Genomic DNA, 16,738 nt, shown 5'->3' on the forward strand with positions numbered 1-16,738 from the left:
TTTTTTTTGTGGGATATTTGTGGCTTTATTTTTTTCATTTCTCAAGAGACAGCTTTCTTCTCGAAGCACAGTTGATAAAACATGATTTTTTTTCTTTTTTTTCCCATAATATTTTATTGTCAAATTGTTTTCCTGAATCTGTATTTTTAACACACTCCACTGACCCAAGGCAATTCTGACTTCAATACAACACTGAAGTATCAGAAACACTAATTTATTGTCATCTCTGGCAACCTGTTGGCAAACATGCCTCTTAAAATGGGCCTTTGGCAGATTCTGAATACACTAAATCTGTAATCAAATTCATACGGTAGGGTCTGCCATGTGAGGGTCAGAGTGGAGAAATGTAATGGAGAGCCATGTGCTTGGTGTGAAGCCCAAGGCAGGAGAGGCACCATTTAGTTGTGATTATTTAAAAACTAAACTTCTATTTCTCAGAAACAGTTCAGCATGGACTTAGGAAATTGGGTGTCTACAGGTAATGCCAACAGTTGCCAGTGATTTAAAAAAAAAAATTCTTAAACACCCAAGTATATGATTGAGACAGCACAGTTCAGTATTGCCTAGCACAACTCAGATATCCAATAAGTTTATGTTAAATGATTGAATGGTAAGAAGAAGGTATCATAGACTCAAACAAATAAATGGACTGTTGGAAAGCAGAAACAGAAAGCTTTCTGGAGGTGAGATTTGAGTGACCCCCAAAGAAGATGTGGGACTTTGAGAGGAGGAATGGCATTGCAGGTGGAGGAAACAGTATGTACAAAGGTACAGACATAAGAGAGACCTTGTCTTATTGAGGAATTCTAGGCAGTTCTGCAAGGCAGGTATGCCACAGGTGCAGAGATGTGCCACAGAGAGCAGGGCCAATGACTAAGAAACCATGACCCAGCAGGATGATTTCAGGGGTTGAGGTGGAAAGGAAGACTGGGAGCTAGATGAAGATTCCTATATGACGGAGAGGTGGCCCTGAGAGTTGGCAGAGCGCAGAGATGGAGACACGTGGAAGGAATGGATAGAATGAACCTCTCTGCCAGGGGATAGAGAACCAACATCTGAACCAGAACAATGGGAGAGAGTGTGCAGTCTTTACTCGAGATCTGGCAAAGGAAAAAGTCCATTGTCACTAAAGGTGAGGAAAGTGGAGACGACATTCCAGGAAGAGGTTGAAGATATGGGGAAATTGGATTCTGAAGAACAGGATAGAATGGCCAAGAGAGAGGACAGTATGGGTAGGAAGAGCTGGAGGAGGGAGAAAAAATGTACAGGGCTCATAGTTCAGGCAAGCCATGCAGGTTCAAGAAGGATGGTGATGGGAAAGATACGCTCCATCCTCTTGACTTCCAATTCTAAGTAGAGATTCTGTCCTGGACCCAGAATCGGCTGTCGGATTGTTGATGAGATAGGCGGCTCACGTGTAGATTGAGGGTTAAGCCTGCTTGTTTTGCCATTGTATGTAGTCTTAAATTCCATTTGCCTATGTTCTCTCTTAGTTGAGAAAATATGCAGTCATAATCACAGAATAAGCCTACCCCACTTCTGTTAGGAAAGTATGTTCTCAAATTCATCAAGGAGAAAATGAGCAGTAACAGGCTAATTTGGTTTTGGTGCTTTCTTACCCAACAGAAGAGGAGACTAGAGTCAGTGCCTGCTGTATAGGAAATATATCTCTAGAACGCCCTAGAAGAAATTTCCTGACAAGGAATGACAGGGGTACTTCCCTCAGCACAAAGTCTGAACTATCCTAACAGGGAGGATTTACCTTTTAATACAGTACAATATAATTTACTACAACTCAACAGACATTTTAAAGTTTATAAAGTTAATGGCTCCCAATTAGGGAATAACCCAAGAATCTATAAAGTGGGAAAAGACTCACATAACCCTGAATAATTGTGAGGGAAGTGTCTGTCCAGTCACTGGCAAGCATTGTTTCTGGGTCCCCATTTCCTGTTGGAAATGACGTCCTAAACCATTCATTATTGTCCCTGACAGAGGAGCCCAACTTCCGCACCATTGAGAGAGATGGACAGCTGACAGTTTTATTCCATGGAGGAGATAATTCCTGGGAAAAGTACCTGAGCTTGGGAAGCCCTCAAATGGGATTATTTGGAGGCGCCTGGGTGGTCCACTTGGTTAAGCATCCAACTCTTGATTTCAGCTCAGGTCATGATCTCAAGGTTCATAAGATCAAACCTTACATTGAGTTCTGTGCTGACAGCACAGAGCCTGCTTCGGATTCTCTCTCTGTCTCTCTCTCTCTGCTCCTCCCCTGTTCACATGGATGTTTTCTCTCTGAAAATAAATAAATAAACATTTTTTTAAAAATAGGATTCTCTTATTTCCATTTGTTTGTTGTGTGATAAATAGGCCATTGGTTTCACCACCACTGTCCTCTTTGGCAGATTTTATTAAACTAGATATAATGGCAGTTCTCTGCTGGTTTTCAGTCAATCTGTTTTATGTTCTTTTTAATTAAAGAGGACATTTTCCCCAAAATCAGTGTGAGGATGGTCCTATCCAAATCTTTGTCCCTGAGAGACGTGTTATTTGACTTTAACCTTCTTCTTCCTCAAAAATAATTCCAATTGTGTTTTGTTAACTATTTTGAAGGTCAGAATAAGTTTTATGAAAAAGAGTCCCTTTTAAAACAATCTGGGACCTCTATCTGTAGAGTTGAGATAAACACAGACAATCTGATCATTATATAATCAATAATACTAATTAGTTTATTTAAAATGACTGTGTAATTGATTGATGCTACACTTTATCCTACCAATTCTCAAACTTCAGAATACATCAGAATAGCCTTGGAGAGCTGTTGACACAGATTGCTGGGCCCCGCCCTTGGAGTTCTTAATTCTCTGGGTCTGAGGTTGGGCCCCTGTTTTTAAATTCTAGCAAATTCCAAGGTGATGCTGACTGCTGCAGTTTGGAATCCACACTCTAAAAACCATTTTAAAGGTTCTGTTCATGGTGGTAAGTTAATTAAGTCAAATGTTTCTCCCTTTTGTTCATAAAACTGTTTCTTGAAGTATGGTAAAGGACCATGTACGTACAAATCACTTGGGATGGTGTGACCACAGAGCGGGACCCGACCCAGACTTCTGGATCTGGGACTGGTGTGATGAGCAAGCTCCCTGGAGATACAGGGATCCAGCAGTGATTCTGAGCCTCAGCTCCATCTGGGAATCACTCAGCGTTTGGGGGGGGGGGCGGGGTGAGCTTTAACAAACACAGATTACTGGGCTCCAACCACAGAGATTGTGATTGAATTGACTGGAGTGCAACCTGGACATTGAACTGTTGCAAAGCTCCTCAGAGATTCTACTGTGCAGCCAAAGTCAAGAATCACTACCGTGGAAAGATAGCCTATGGATAAACTCTTCCCTGTTTGTCATTTCTTAAACTGTGTTCCTCAAGAGAATTTATGGTCCACCAGATGTTTATACGTATTATCTTTTTAATCTGTTGTCACCAGGGAAAACTGGGTTAAACCAAGGTATTAGGTTGTTTTACACCAGGATTCCTCAGGCCCCAGCAAAACAAGTCTTCCACGTGACATTTCCCAAATTATTTTACAAAGGAACTTTTTTTTTAATGTTTATTTATTTTTGAGAGAGAGAGAGGCAGAGACCGAGAACTATCAGGGGAGGGGCAGAGAGGGGGAGAGAGAATTGGAAGCAGGCTCCAGGCTCTGAGCTGTCAGCACAGAGCCTGACATGGGTCTCGAACTCACTAACCGCGAGGTTATGACCAGAGCTGAAGTCAGACACTTAACGGACTCAGCCACGCAGGTGCCCCACCAAGGAACATTTTTTGAGAAATACCCAATTATATGGGTTTTGAGTTCCAGAAAACCCCTTAAAATTGTGTATGTATGTGTGTGTGCTGATGAATTAACATATCCACTTACATGTTTTCTGGAGAGAAGGTCCATACTCTTCACCAGACTCTTTTTTTTAACTTTTTAAAAATTTTATTTATTTTTGATACAGAGAGAGACAGAGCATGAAAAGGGGAGGGGCAGAGAGAAAAGGAGACACAGAACCAGAAGCAGACTCCAGACTCTGAGCTGTCAGCACATAAGAAGCAAATGAAAGAAACATAATTTTTCCTTCGTGACTGAAACATGGGATGTCCCTAGTCTCTCTTTGCACAGATAACTTGCTAGTCCCCACCTTTTGGATCTTTGAAATACCTTTATCATGGTATAATTCAAATACTTTAGAAGTCATCCATTTAAAGTATACAATTTAGTGACTTAAGTATATTCAAAGAGTTGTCCACTCATCACCACAATCTAATTTTACCACATTTTCATCACCCCAAAGAGAATGCTTACACTCATTGAAGAGTTACTCACCCCTTCCCTCCTCCCTCCTCAATCCTAGGCAGCCATTAATTCACTTTCTGTATCCTAGTCCATGTAAGTGGAATCATACAATATGCAGCCTTTTGTGACTGGTTTCTTTCACTTAGTATATTTTCTTTCTTTTTTTAGGTTTATTTATTTATTTTGAGACAGAGAGTACAAGCCGGGGAGGGTCAGAGAGAAGGAGAGGCAGAGTCCCAAGCAGGCTGTGCAACATCAGTGTAGAGCCCAATGTGGAGCTTGAACTCACAAACTATGAGATCATGACCTGAGCCAAGATCAAGAGTCAGACACTTAACCAACTGCACCACCCAAGTGCCCCACACTTAGTATATTTTCCATGCTCATCCATGTTGTAGCCTTTATCTGTACTTCATTTCTTTTTATTTTCAAGTGATGTTTCATTACATAGATATAACACATTGTATTTATCCATTTATCCATTGATGGGCATTTGAATTATTTCCACTTTTGAGCTATTTTGAGTAATGCTGCTATAAACATCCATCTACAAGTTTTTACATGGACTTGTGTTTTCATTAGTCTAGGAGTCGAACATTTGGATCATATGGTAACTCGGATGTTTAACATTTTGAGGAATTGCCACACTGTTTCCCAAAGTAACTGCACTAGTTTACATTCCTACCAACAATGAATGAGAGTTTTGATTCCTCCCCATCCTCACCAACACTTGTTATTCTTTATCTTTTTTATTATAGCATTCTGGTGGGTGTGAAGTGGTTTCTCATTGTGGTTTGGAATCGCATTTCCCTAGTGGGTAATGATGTTGAGCATCATTTCATGGAGGGTTTGGTGTTTTTTTTTTTTGTCCATTTATATATCTTTGGAGAAATATCTATTCAAACCCTTTACCCAACTTTTAATTGAGTTAATTTTGTATTGTTGAGTTGTAAGATACATTGATAAAGATACACTGAGGGGCACTTGGGTGGCTCAGTCAGTCAAGTGTCTGTCTCTTGATTTCAGCTCAGGTCATGATCTCACAGTTCGAGAGATCAAACACCACATCAGGCTCTGCATTGATAGCACAAAGCCTGCCTGGGATTCTCTCTCTCCCTCTCTCTTTCTCTCCCCTTCTCATGCTTACTCTTACTCTCTCTCTCTGAGAAAAAAAAAAGACACATTGATATGAAATATGTGGTTTGGAAATATTTTATCCCATTATGTGTGTTGTCTTTTCACTTCCTTGATATTTTCTTCCTACTTTTTGTGCTATATTATTTGTAGCACAAAAACTTTCCCTTTTGATGTAGTTCATTGTATCTACTTTTTTGTTATTGTTTTTTGTGCTTTCTGGTCTTCTATCTCAGAAACCATTGCCTGATATCCAAGGTCACAGAAGTTTATGCCTATTTTTGTCTAAGAATGTTATAGCTTTAGCTTTTATATTTAAGACTATGATCCATTTTGAGTTATTTTGTGGATGGGATGAAGAAGGGACCCAGCTTCATCCTTTTTCATGTGGATAACCAGCTGTCCCATTTGGTGAAAAGACTGTTTTCCCCCCATTGTATTGTCTCAGCGCTCTCCTCATTCTTTTGAAAATTAAGTGATATAAAAAGATAAACTACTGTGATTTTCATAGATTAAGAGATTCACTGAGAACCAGATAAGGAAGATATGTATACTGCATACTATTAGTGTCCTGAAACAATATAAGAGCCTTATTCAGCATTCACTGGGCATGGATTAAGCCCTTCCTGTGTGCTAGGTTCTGAGAAAGAAAGGTGAATTCACGATAATTTCTGTACAGTCTCTCAGTCTACCTGGGAAAATAAGGAAGCAAATAAATATAGCAATATGGTAAATGCTCTGATAAGGAATATATACAAGGCAAGATAGAAACAGAGTAGCCTAGTTCCTCACTCCGTCTGGTGTGAAATTTGAACTCAGCCTTGAAGGTGGGAAGGGCACTTCGGGAAGAAGAGAAAGGAAAGTGGAATGGAGAGAAATGATCATACGGAGCTCCGCTGAGCCAGAGGCTGGGAGCGTGTATGGAGGATGGAGAGTAGAGACGAGATGGAAGCGCAGTCAGATTGGGAGGAGCTCTGTGTGCCCTTTGGTGGAGTTGGGGCCCCTTGCTGTGGGCGAGAAGGAACCCCTGAAGGACCTTAGGCAGAGGTAGTTTAGTGGGTTTCTGGAAGGTTTCCAGACTTTCTCTGAGAATCTGGCTTTGGAAAAAGGTGACCCCAGGTTTGGCAGCACTGGCTGAGGATGGATCATCGACCTTTTATTGTCTCCAAACCAGGCCACAGGTGCTTACATTTCTCCTTAGCAGGAAGTGTTTCAGGACAAGGGTTCCAATCACAGTCCAAACTCCCTTCTTCATGCTGGAGCTCTGGACCCAATAAAAATGAAAATCTAAGTAAGATAATAACTTCTCCAAAACATTAAGAGTGTCTAATCAGTGGCCAACCAACTCTCATCAATTTGGGGGTCAATCCTCTTATTAGGAGAAAGGGAATAGCCTGTGAAGCCATGGAAACACCGTAGCCCCAGAAACCCCATAGCTTACTTTTAATGGCTACAACAACTCAAAAATACGCCTTCACTAACGGTCCTGGAATAGCTCAGGAAATAATAAAATGCATTTTTCTTATGCTAATGGAGCCAGAACACAGATACCTGCCTATCATTGTCCACCATGTGCTATCTATGTCTCCAAAGACCTTAATGGTATTTGATGATTCCTATTAAGACATAAGCTGTGTGTGTGTGTGTGTGTGTGTGTGTGTGTGTGTGTTAACTGAAAATGCCTCTTAAGGGAACAATCTATAATGCCCAACCTGAGATCCAAGGAGAAAAGTCTAAGTGCTGTTATTTGTGAAAGTGGAGCAAGAAAATGTTCCAAACCAATGTAACAGATAAAGTCTTCAAAATTAGTGGGAAGATAGGGAGCTTAGTAGTGGGGTATTGACACAGTCATACTACTGTATTTAAACCCTGTGTCTCTCACTTACCAGTTCTGTGATCTTGGGCCAATTACTTCTTGGAGCTTTAGATCCTGGATCTGTAAAATAAGGATAATATAACACCTATCTCATAAAGCCACTGTGGGGATTAAATGGGATAGAGTGTAAAAAACTTTGCTAGCTGGCACAAATTCAGTGCTTAATAAATGATCTCTGCTGTTATTTTTAGGGCCAGAGAGATTTCTTATGTCACTTTAGAAATCAACATAGATACAGTACACTGAAAATAATGAAATATATTTATTGTGTATAAAAGTTTCTGAACTGAGTTCTTGGCCAAACCATACAGCTCTGCATATTCACTGTAAACAATAGGCATTAACTTCCGAAGAAATATACTGTTTTTCTATCTGCCCAAATGATATTTTTAAAACATTCCATTGTGATAGAACTCAGCTACATTTGTTTATGATGATCTGTGTCTTGTTGAAGAAAAACTCTCAGCTCTTGGCTGACAGATATGACCAGAACTAGATTTAGCTCAAGTCAGTGGTTTCTCCAGAAAAGTCATCTGAGGTAGCAATTAGTACACAGGAGATGGACATAGAGCGTATAATTAAGGACAGGATACATTACCAAAAAGTTTATGGTGATAAAAAGGGGGAAGATGATATGTAATTAGCCTTTCCAACAACTGACATCAGTGGTTACCTAAGCCTCTTTTGAAAACCATCCAGTTTTGCTGTGGCATGTTCTTAAATGTTTAATTTACCTGACTGCAGATAAAGTAATTTCCTCTCACCATTCTTTTTTATTGAGCTATAGAGTTCTGCTTTCACCACATCAATGTTCAAAATTGTATTTTATTAAATGAAATATTTTTAAATTATTTTCTTAATGTTTATTTATTTTTGAGAGAGAGAGAGAGAGAGAGAGTGGGGGAGAGACAGAGAGAGGGAAACACAAATGCAAAGCAAGCTCCGGGCACTGAGCTGTCAGCACAGACCCTGACGCAGGGCTCGAATTCACGAACCGTGAGATCATGACCTGAGCTGAAGTCAGACGCTTAACCAACTGAGCCACCCAGGAGCCCCTTAAGTGAAATGATTTTTTTAAAGGAGCTGATTTTTCTCTGGATTCTCTAAATATAAACTAATACCTGATAAATATTAATCATGAGGAGGTCAGCCTACTGTTTCAGTATTATTGAAGGTTTAGCTCAGGATGGCAATTTTAGATTCTCCAATAACCAGGTCTCAGAGAATTGATGATAGGACAGGCTGAGCAGGAGCCTGAGGATCTGGGCAAGTGCCACAGAGGGTATTGGGAACTTTTGGTCTGAAGGAAGTCTAGCCATCATCAAAAATCAGGTGTTCCAGGAACCAGGCAGAGCAGACCATTTGGTATAATCTTATAAACAGAACGCCTACCCTGAAATCTCAGAGGTAAGCATGTTTATTTCATCCTTAGAGTCTTCAGAAAGGTCCAGAAGCAGAAAATGAAACAGAGAAGTAGTTGACATCAGGAAGATCTCATGCAGGCAACAAAGTCCAGGCCCGGAGGACTGGAGTGCAGGACTAAGACTTTAGTCCCTAAAGGACTCAGATGAAAGTTAAGCCCACAGTTTCTGGTGAACCAGGCAAAGCATCATTCAGGAAATTAGAAGAGGAAGTCAGTGATCTGGGATAGGGAGAGAAGACAAGAACCAGGCACCAGGGTTCAGAGCAGGCTGATCTTCTTGAACCACTAAGGCACTGGCTAACGGACCCTGACCAGAATTAGCATTACCCCAAATCTAGGACAGGTGGTATTCATAGGTAAGAGTCAAGTCAGGCTTTCTCAGCCTCAGCACTGTGGACATTTTGGACCAGATAATTCTTTGTTGTGGAGGCTGTCCTGTGCATTGTAAGACATTTAGCATACCTGATCTCTAGCCATCAGCATCTAGTTATGATAATCAAAAATGTGTGCAACCATTGCCAAATGACCCCTGAAGAGAAAAATCTCCTCTGGTTGAGAACCACTGGGTTAAGTGGGAAAAAATACCCAAGTTTAAAGAATAGCAATATGAAAAGTCAAGTAGGTGATTGAAGTCAAGTAGGCAGTTACAACTTCTGTTGTTGTTGTTGTTGTTGTTGTTGTTGTTGTTTGTCAAGTTTGTTTTCTCCACTTTCCCCATCTGGACTTCCTAGAGGAACTTCCTTTTTGTTTTTAAGCACCAAATCCTTTCTACTCATCTTTCTGGATTCTTCTGTAGTGTGCTAGTAGGAAGTAAATACAGTATTTGTTGTTTGCCATAGAAACAGTTACATACCTGCATAACTTACAAGGTTAAATTACAAATATATTGGTTGTCCATGTAACATAAATACCTACGTGGAAGATGTTCTCTTTAGAATCCTTTTGCCACTACAATGTCCACTATTTGATAGAGAACTCCACACTTGCTTAGATGGATGTGTGACACGGATTTCCAGTCAATTCATGTCTCTGAAATGTCAGCTAATACATTCTGAAAAGTCTATACATTCAAAAATATCCCTTGGAGAGGCTGGGGAACCCAGTTGGGTAAGCGTCCAACTCAGGTCATGATCTCGCGCGGTGCATGGGATTGAGCCCCATTCCCATTATTTGGATTGAGCCGCATTGAGCTTGGGATTCTCTCCCTCCCTCTCTCTCTTGCTCTCTCTCACTTTCAGTCTCTCTCTAAATAAATAAGTAAACATAGGAAAAAATATTCCTCTTGCTAGCTGGTTATTAATGCTTGAAATGGCCAAGGGTCTGGCTCTGGCTGCCCATTGGGGAAATTTTGTATAGCCTATTTCTTCAGGCAGTTCTCTCAATTGGCCAAAATCAGTGAATGGAAGGCCCATGCTCAAGTTTTAATCCAGAAGAGTAACTCAAAAGATATTAACAATTTTAGCATATTTTCTGGCCCAGGTGTGTTCTAGGTAACACTTCTTAACATCAGCCAAGTACTGTCTTTGATAGATATGAGCCAGTCACACAGCTATTGCCATGTTGAACTGAGCACTGTGAAAATTTACCCAGCCTGCTTTGTATTGCCCAGATCTGCCAATCACTCTGTATCTTTGAATATATGATAAAAATAGGCTGAGTTTTTGTTAGGATGGAAGAAAATCTAATCTCACCTGGTCTTGACAATGATAATTAATAGGTTGTTAAAGATCTTCATGAAATCCCACACAAAGACCTGTCAAGGGTGTTTGGGCCACCTGAAGAGAACATGATGCAAAATTTACCATTTAATTTTTCATTCATTTTCTTATTAACATATCCTACATTAGGGTGGCTCCAGAATTTCTCCATAAAAGGGGTATAGAGATTTTACTTAGACTGATTATTTTTGATGTGACATGGCTTTCGGGGTGCTGTTGGAAATTGGGAAGAAGGGCTAAAGTTTACCCAAGCTATTCTTAGCAATATTAAATCTTATTACTAGGGTATTTTCTGGGATGTTAGATAAAAGTCTTCCAGCTTTTCAAGTATCTTTAGCTGGTCAATTTTCACTTTTATTTTTCTGACGTTTATTCACCTTCATAATTAATTTTGTACCTAAGAACTTTTAGAACTTTATGCTAAAATATTTGTTTTTGCTAAAATATTTGAAGTATTAGGCAAATCACTCATTCATTCCAAGATCTGAGCTGTGGTTGATATGAGATATAACCATCAGTGAGAAGTTTAAGAATCTAGACTGGTAGTCTCATAAAGCTTCTGAAATTCTTAAAAGGAGTATCATAAAAGTCAAGTTGTTAAGTTGTACTAAATAGTAACAACAATAAAAAATAAAGGGCTTACTATTTGCTATTGTACTGAGAGCTTTCACATGCATTTGTTATAAAACTGTACAAGATTGTTGCTATTATTCTCCCCATTTCATAGATAAGGAAACTGAAGCATAGTAAGTAATTTGCTTAAGATTAGCCACAGGTTTAGCAAATCATGAGGCCAGCATTTTAACCCAAGCAATTTAACTCCAAAGTTTGCACTTTCACAACTATACTATTCTGTCCATTTCTCTTGTATTTGAACCAAAGGAGGCTGTTTTGTAATTATACTTTCCTCTCTTTTTCACATTTATCTCACCTTCTGTCATTATAATTATTTATTTTTTAAAAATCCTATCAATCATAACACATCAATAAGAGGGTTCTCATGCCCTAGTATACATTTGTATGTCCTGAATTATAGTGTATTTAGGACAACAAAACACTAAAGTGATGAGGTATAAGTAATAATGATATCTGATATTAAGTCATGCCAAAGCCTCCTATGTAGACACCTGTTGAAATTCTTCGTCTCTGTCTCTCAGAGAATCCAACTTCCTACTGGTTCGGCAAAGAACAACTTATACCAGTTTGCACTGGGAAAAGGTGGGGGAGAAGCCCATTAACACTTGGCTGATGGAAGCATCTCCATGTGGGAGAGGTGACAAGGGACCAGAGAAGTCACAGCTCATCCCTCATGCTGACACCAAGGTAGAGAATGCTTGACACAGCTTGTACCTCACTTCCTACCCTGAGCTCAAGACTGTAAATTTCCGTGGCCAAAGGAGAGTGAGGAGGAGGCAGAGGAAGGACCAGAAGGTCATTGCTCCCCTGCACAGTCAGAGCCTTCCACAGCCTTCTCTTCCCCCTCCTCAACCCCGCCTCCCGGGAATGGACAGCATCCAAAAGCTCAGGCCTCGAGGGGCTGGTCCCCGCTGACAGACATCCGGACATGATAGTGGACCCCAAAGAGGAGAGTGTGTAGGCAATGTTGACAAACACTGCAATTCTAATTTTTTAAAAATATTATACCTACAGAGCAAAACCATGTGCAGCCAAATCGTGGCCCCACACTGCGAATTTTTGACCTGTTATTAGTACCTCCCATGAGAAGGCTCAAAGAGTTCCTTCAGAATAGAAACAGTTTGACCTAAGAGGAACTGTGACTCCCCCTTCAATCACAAGATGTGTGCATGTATTTTTAAAAGCATGTTCTTTATTCTCCCTTAAGTAAATAGATATTTAAAAAACACAGATGCGTGACTTTACTTTGTGACTCACAGTAAACAATCTAATGGCAACGCCCCTTGGCCTTGGAGCAAAAGCAAAAAAGCACTTTGCCTCTCTCCCTACCCGCCCCCCCCCCCCAGCCTGGTATTAATAAAGAGAAATTTAGGTGATTGTATTAATGACCTTTTAAAAAATTACCTACAGGTGAGAGCAGCCAGGTAGCTGCCACTTAGACTACAACCTCCAAGGCTGTCCTTTTTAAACAGGATTTCACTATTTCCTGTGTTTTCAAAGCTGCGTTGCTCTTTATTCATCCTCCTGTCCTTATTTACATATGTTTGCTTTGTGTGGGCCTCAGGATCTCAAGGGGATGTTATCAACTCCCCTGGTGAATATTTCTGGCTTTTTCAGTGCGAACTCCTTGTTCACACGGCATCTTATTTGTGTTTCTCTGATTGTCACTAACCAGTATCCTTTACAGACATCTGCGGGGTGGGAATCTGGGGCCTGGAACTGAGGGAGATGAATGTGACAGGGCAACGAGAAGGGTACTGGGGTGATGGTCGTGATATACAGCTCAGAGATCAGCATGCCTCAATCCAGTTTCTGTAAATCAGTTCTAGATCTTGGCAGCTGGTTAAAGACCTACAGAGCAAAGCCCCAGGGAGACCGGAGACCCGGTGCCTCCCAAGCCTGCTGAGTGATCGTGGGGATCGTGCTCAGCCGGGAAATGAGAAGGGGGTGAATGACTGCTGAGATCCCTTCCAGTTTTAACTCCCTGTGACTCTCTGATTTGTTTTGATTCTTTGATTTGATGCTGCGTGTGACTTAAATAGAATAGACCTCAGAAAAATTCCCAGGGACTATAGAAATCATCTTAAAGCAAACGCAGTGAATTCCCTCATTTAACTCAATCTGCAGTGCACTAGGACAGTAAAGAATTCTCATGTTAATTTAAGTAGCATCTGATTTTTTGAGTGGGTGGCACATTGTTCTACAAAGTACCTGGAGGCGAAATAGTTGGTGCTATATAAACATGAAGCTCAACAGACTGCTGAATAATATCGTATTTCTGTTATTTCAACCGTGCGTATCGCAAAGTGTTACTCAGTCATTTTATGAACCAGTTTAATGTGGCATTTGGCAAATGAGGCAATGAGACTCTGAGATTTGGGAAGGGGGAGGCCGTGAAAATTTCCTGCCTGTCATTGGAAGTGATGGAGATTATGAGAAGGTTGAGCTGTTGGTGACTCAGCTGCTGAGTCACCGGGAGGCAGCCCCTCAGGCGGGAAGTCAGGGTTCGTGCATTCAGTGTCTTTTTAGAAAAGTCACCCTGCCTCCCGTTCTTGGTTTATAAAATTGATGTTATAAAGAACATTGTCTATATTCATTGTTGCCGCCATGTTTTTTTTCCAAGAATTTCCAGAATCCCAGTTTTAAAAAGTGATCAATGAAGGTACAAGACGGTCCTATTATTAGAAATACTCTAAAAATAGTTTGCGTGTGTATATGCTGTGCACATGCACACATGCTTAAAACATCCGATTTACTGCTTATATTCAGGTTTAGTGGTCACAGTAGAAAAAGGAAGTGTAGTATCACATGACATTCTGCCTGATTTTAAGACAAAAATATATATATATATATACATACAGCTCCTCAAAAACCAGGTGGCCGATACAATCTTTGGCGGGGTTTATGTATCCATTGATTTGTTCCTGAGTGTGTAATTTGGTACTTCTCCCAAAGAGAACTCCAGTACTGAACTTCCGTTTGAAGTCTTCTCCTCTACTAAAAATAATATTATTCCAGACATCTGAAATAAAGCTGGCCTTTTTTTCCCTTGCTCTCTTTTCTTTAGCACAGGATATCAGAAGTGCTGCTGTTTCCATGCTTTTTGTACTCATAAACTAATGTTAGACTAAAAATGAATTGTCAAAAATAGCATGTGTGGAGAGTTAATAGCTCTTGTGGGCGGGCCATATAACTCTGCCATCACTTGCTGTGTGGTATTTATAATTAATACTCTCTCCTTTGTAGCCAGTAGTTATGCAGCTTAGTTTTCTAATTATGGAAACAAGGAATGAGTTTGCACACAGAGCTATTGTTTTTACTTCACCGGAAAATGAAGATTTATGAAGAGAAACTAATTTCCATTGGCCTCTGGCTTCCCACCAATCCTTATGTTCAGCTGTGTTACCTCCCCTTCCTCCGAGGAGGTTAAGAATGCACATCTCAGGGCACCTCAGTCGGTTAAACATCCGACTTGGCTCAGGTCATGATCTCACAGTTGGTGGGTTCGGCCAGCGTCGGGCTCTGTGCTGACAGCTAGCTCAGAGCCCGGAGCCTGTCATCAGATTCTGAGTGTCTCCCTCTCTTTCTCTGACCCTTCCCTGCTCACGCTGTCTCTTTCTCTCTCTCAAAAGTAAATAAAACATTAAAAAAAATAATAATGCACATCTCTTTGGGGGATATTCAATGGTAACTAGATTTAACATCTTCTTTCTCTAGAAATCAATCAGATTCAGTGAAGTTCACAATAACGGAGTATATATTCTAATCCCTAGCCAACTTTGTAGCCCGATTTCCTACTGGTCACTTGGAAAGCCAAGTGTAGGGCTTGGCTGACACATTCCTTTTTAGACAGAGCTGCCAATGTTACCTGCAGAGCGAATGGCTGTAAGAAGCCAGGTACTACCTTGCTTGGCAGCCAGTTGTCTGCAGTGAACCCTGTGCCCCAGTCAGCAAGTACACAAACTCCTGGAGAGGATCCCATACCTGCCTGGCTGGCGGCTCGGTCACAGCTTAGCCTGTTGCTTTCCGAGTAGAAGCCAGCAAGACTTGGGTCTGGGAGGCTCAGGAAGAGAAAGGTGGGCTTCATCCTCAGCCTGCAAAGCAAAAGACAACACCGTGTTTTCATCACTTCTCTATTCGATACTCCTTCTAAAATACGTTTCCCTCCATTAAATGAAGGCAGCGGTCCCTCCTTGAGAGAGAACATTTTCAGCTCCCTCTAGTGCTGACCATTGGAACAAAGGATAAAAAGCCAGCCACACTCAGATTTGCATGCAGGACAGCTTCAACACTGAATGTCCAGAATGTCCCTGTTTCTTGGGCTGAATAGCCAGACAGGCCGGCCTGCCTGAGGCTGAATTAAAACCAGGCACCTTCCTGTCAGAAGCGTCTGCAGCCTTTTGGTGGTACACTGTTACACCAACGAATCAAGTACCTAGAGGTGAAATAGTGCTATATAAACCACAAAGCTTGGCGCAGTGCTGCATGCTGCCCGGTGCCTGGTTTCCCCAATCACGACACGAACAAGAAAGTGTCAAAAAGCACTTGGCATGGTGCTCCAATGCTGATCCTATTAGTTTTCATTTACCCTTTTCCAGAATTCAGTCCACCGATGTGATTTGAAAGTCCTCGATTAGCGAATTGTAGGGCTCTTAGAAAATCTGGCCGTCCCTGGCGGTGGGACACTTCTTTCATAAAGCAACTTGACAGTTTCAGAATATAAAATTACCCATAAATGAAGGAAAGGTGCCAGATCCGAGCATGTAAAACCACAATGACTGAATAGTATAGAGGGTAAGTCAAGCTGAATGTTCCTTCCTCAGCTCGGCACAAAATTGAATATCTAAGAGCTGTGTAAAAATGGACTGCTGCTTCCTAGTGACCCAGTATTTCAATATCTTCCGCTACTTTTCAGGATTATCCATTTTATTTGAACTTGTTAATTGAGATTTATCTAGTACCCTCTTCCAATTCCCATGCACAATTCTTGGACCAGACAATGGACCTACCCGTTTATTCTGAGCAGCTGCTATGGATAAAGCTATGCTAAAAAGCCACCATTTCACTGTAAATCAAAGCCTCTAGGTCTGAAATGTTATTTAACATTTGTTCTCCACTCAGCCCGGACACCTTTACTGTATTGTTAGACTTCCAACCACCTCTGTGCTTAGGCGGGATTGAAAATCCGAGGCAAACTTGACAAATAAAGATCAAAATATTTGAAAGGTCCTGAAATTGAAATCGTGTCATATTAAATTATAGGGTTAATAGATCTATCCCAATTTGATCTTCATTACTCCATTTCTGTTTCTTCTATAAGATGACTGTAAGTATCGTCTAGCTGCTGAAAAATGTTAATATTCTCAAATAGAAAGAGAGCTCTAAATTTAAACCATTCAACGCCTAAGAGCTTCCCAAACTTGGACCAGATTTAAACCTGTTTCATCTTGATGAAGTCCCAAGGGTTCAGTTATGCTTTAATTTCCCTTGCCTTGGAGGATGTGTCAAGTAGGAGATTGCTGCGGTGGAGGTCTAGGAGGTTTTTCCCTACTTTCTCCTCTAGGGTTTTGATGGTTTCCTGTCTCACATTCAGGTCCTTCAGCCATTTTGATCTT

The 16,738-nt window shown here is 40.8% G+C and overlaps 1 protein-coding gene across 1 annotated transcript in view; it reads left to right on the forward strand.

The window, feature by feature from the left end:
- Positions 1-16,738, forward strand: part of KCNB2 (potassium voltage-gated channel subfamily B member 2) — a 389,052-nt gene that overhangs the window by 229,353 nt on the left and 142,961 nt on the right. The window lies entirely within an intron of this gene.

The sequence above is a fragment of the Suricata suricatta genome, chromosome 15 (assembly GCF_006229205.1).
Source record: "Suricata suricatta isolate VVHF042 chromosome 15, meerkat_22Aug2017_6uvM2_HiC, whole genome shotgun sequence".
In the NCBI taxonomy this organism is placed as follows: Eukaryota; Metazoa; Chordata; class Mammalia; order Carnivora; family Herpestidae; genus Suricata; species Suricata suricatta.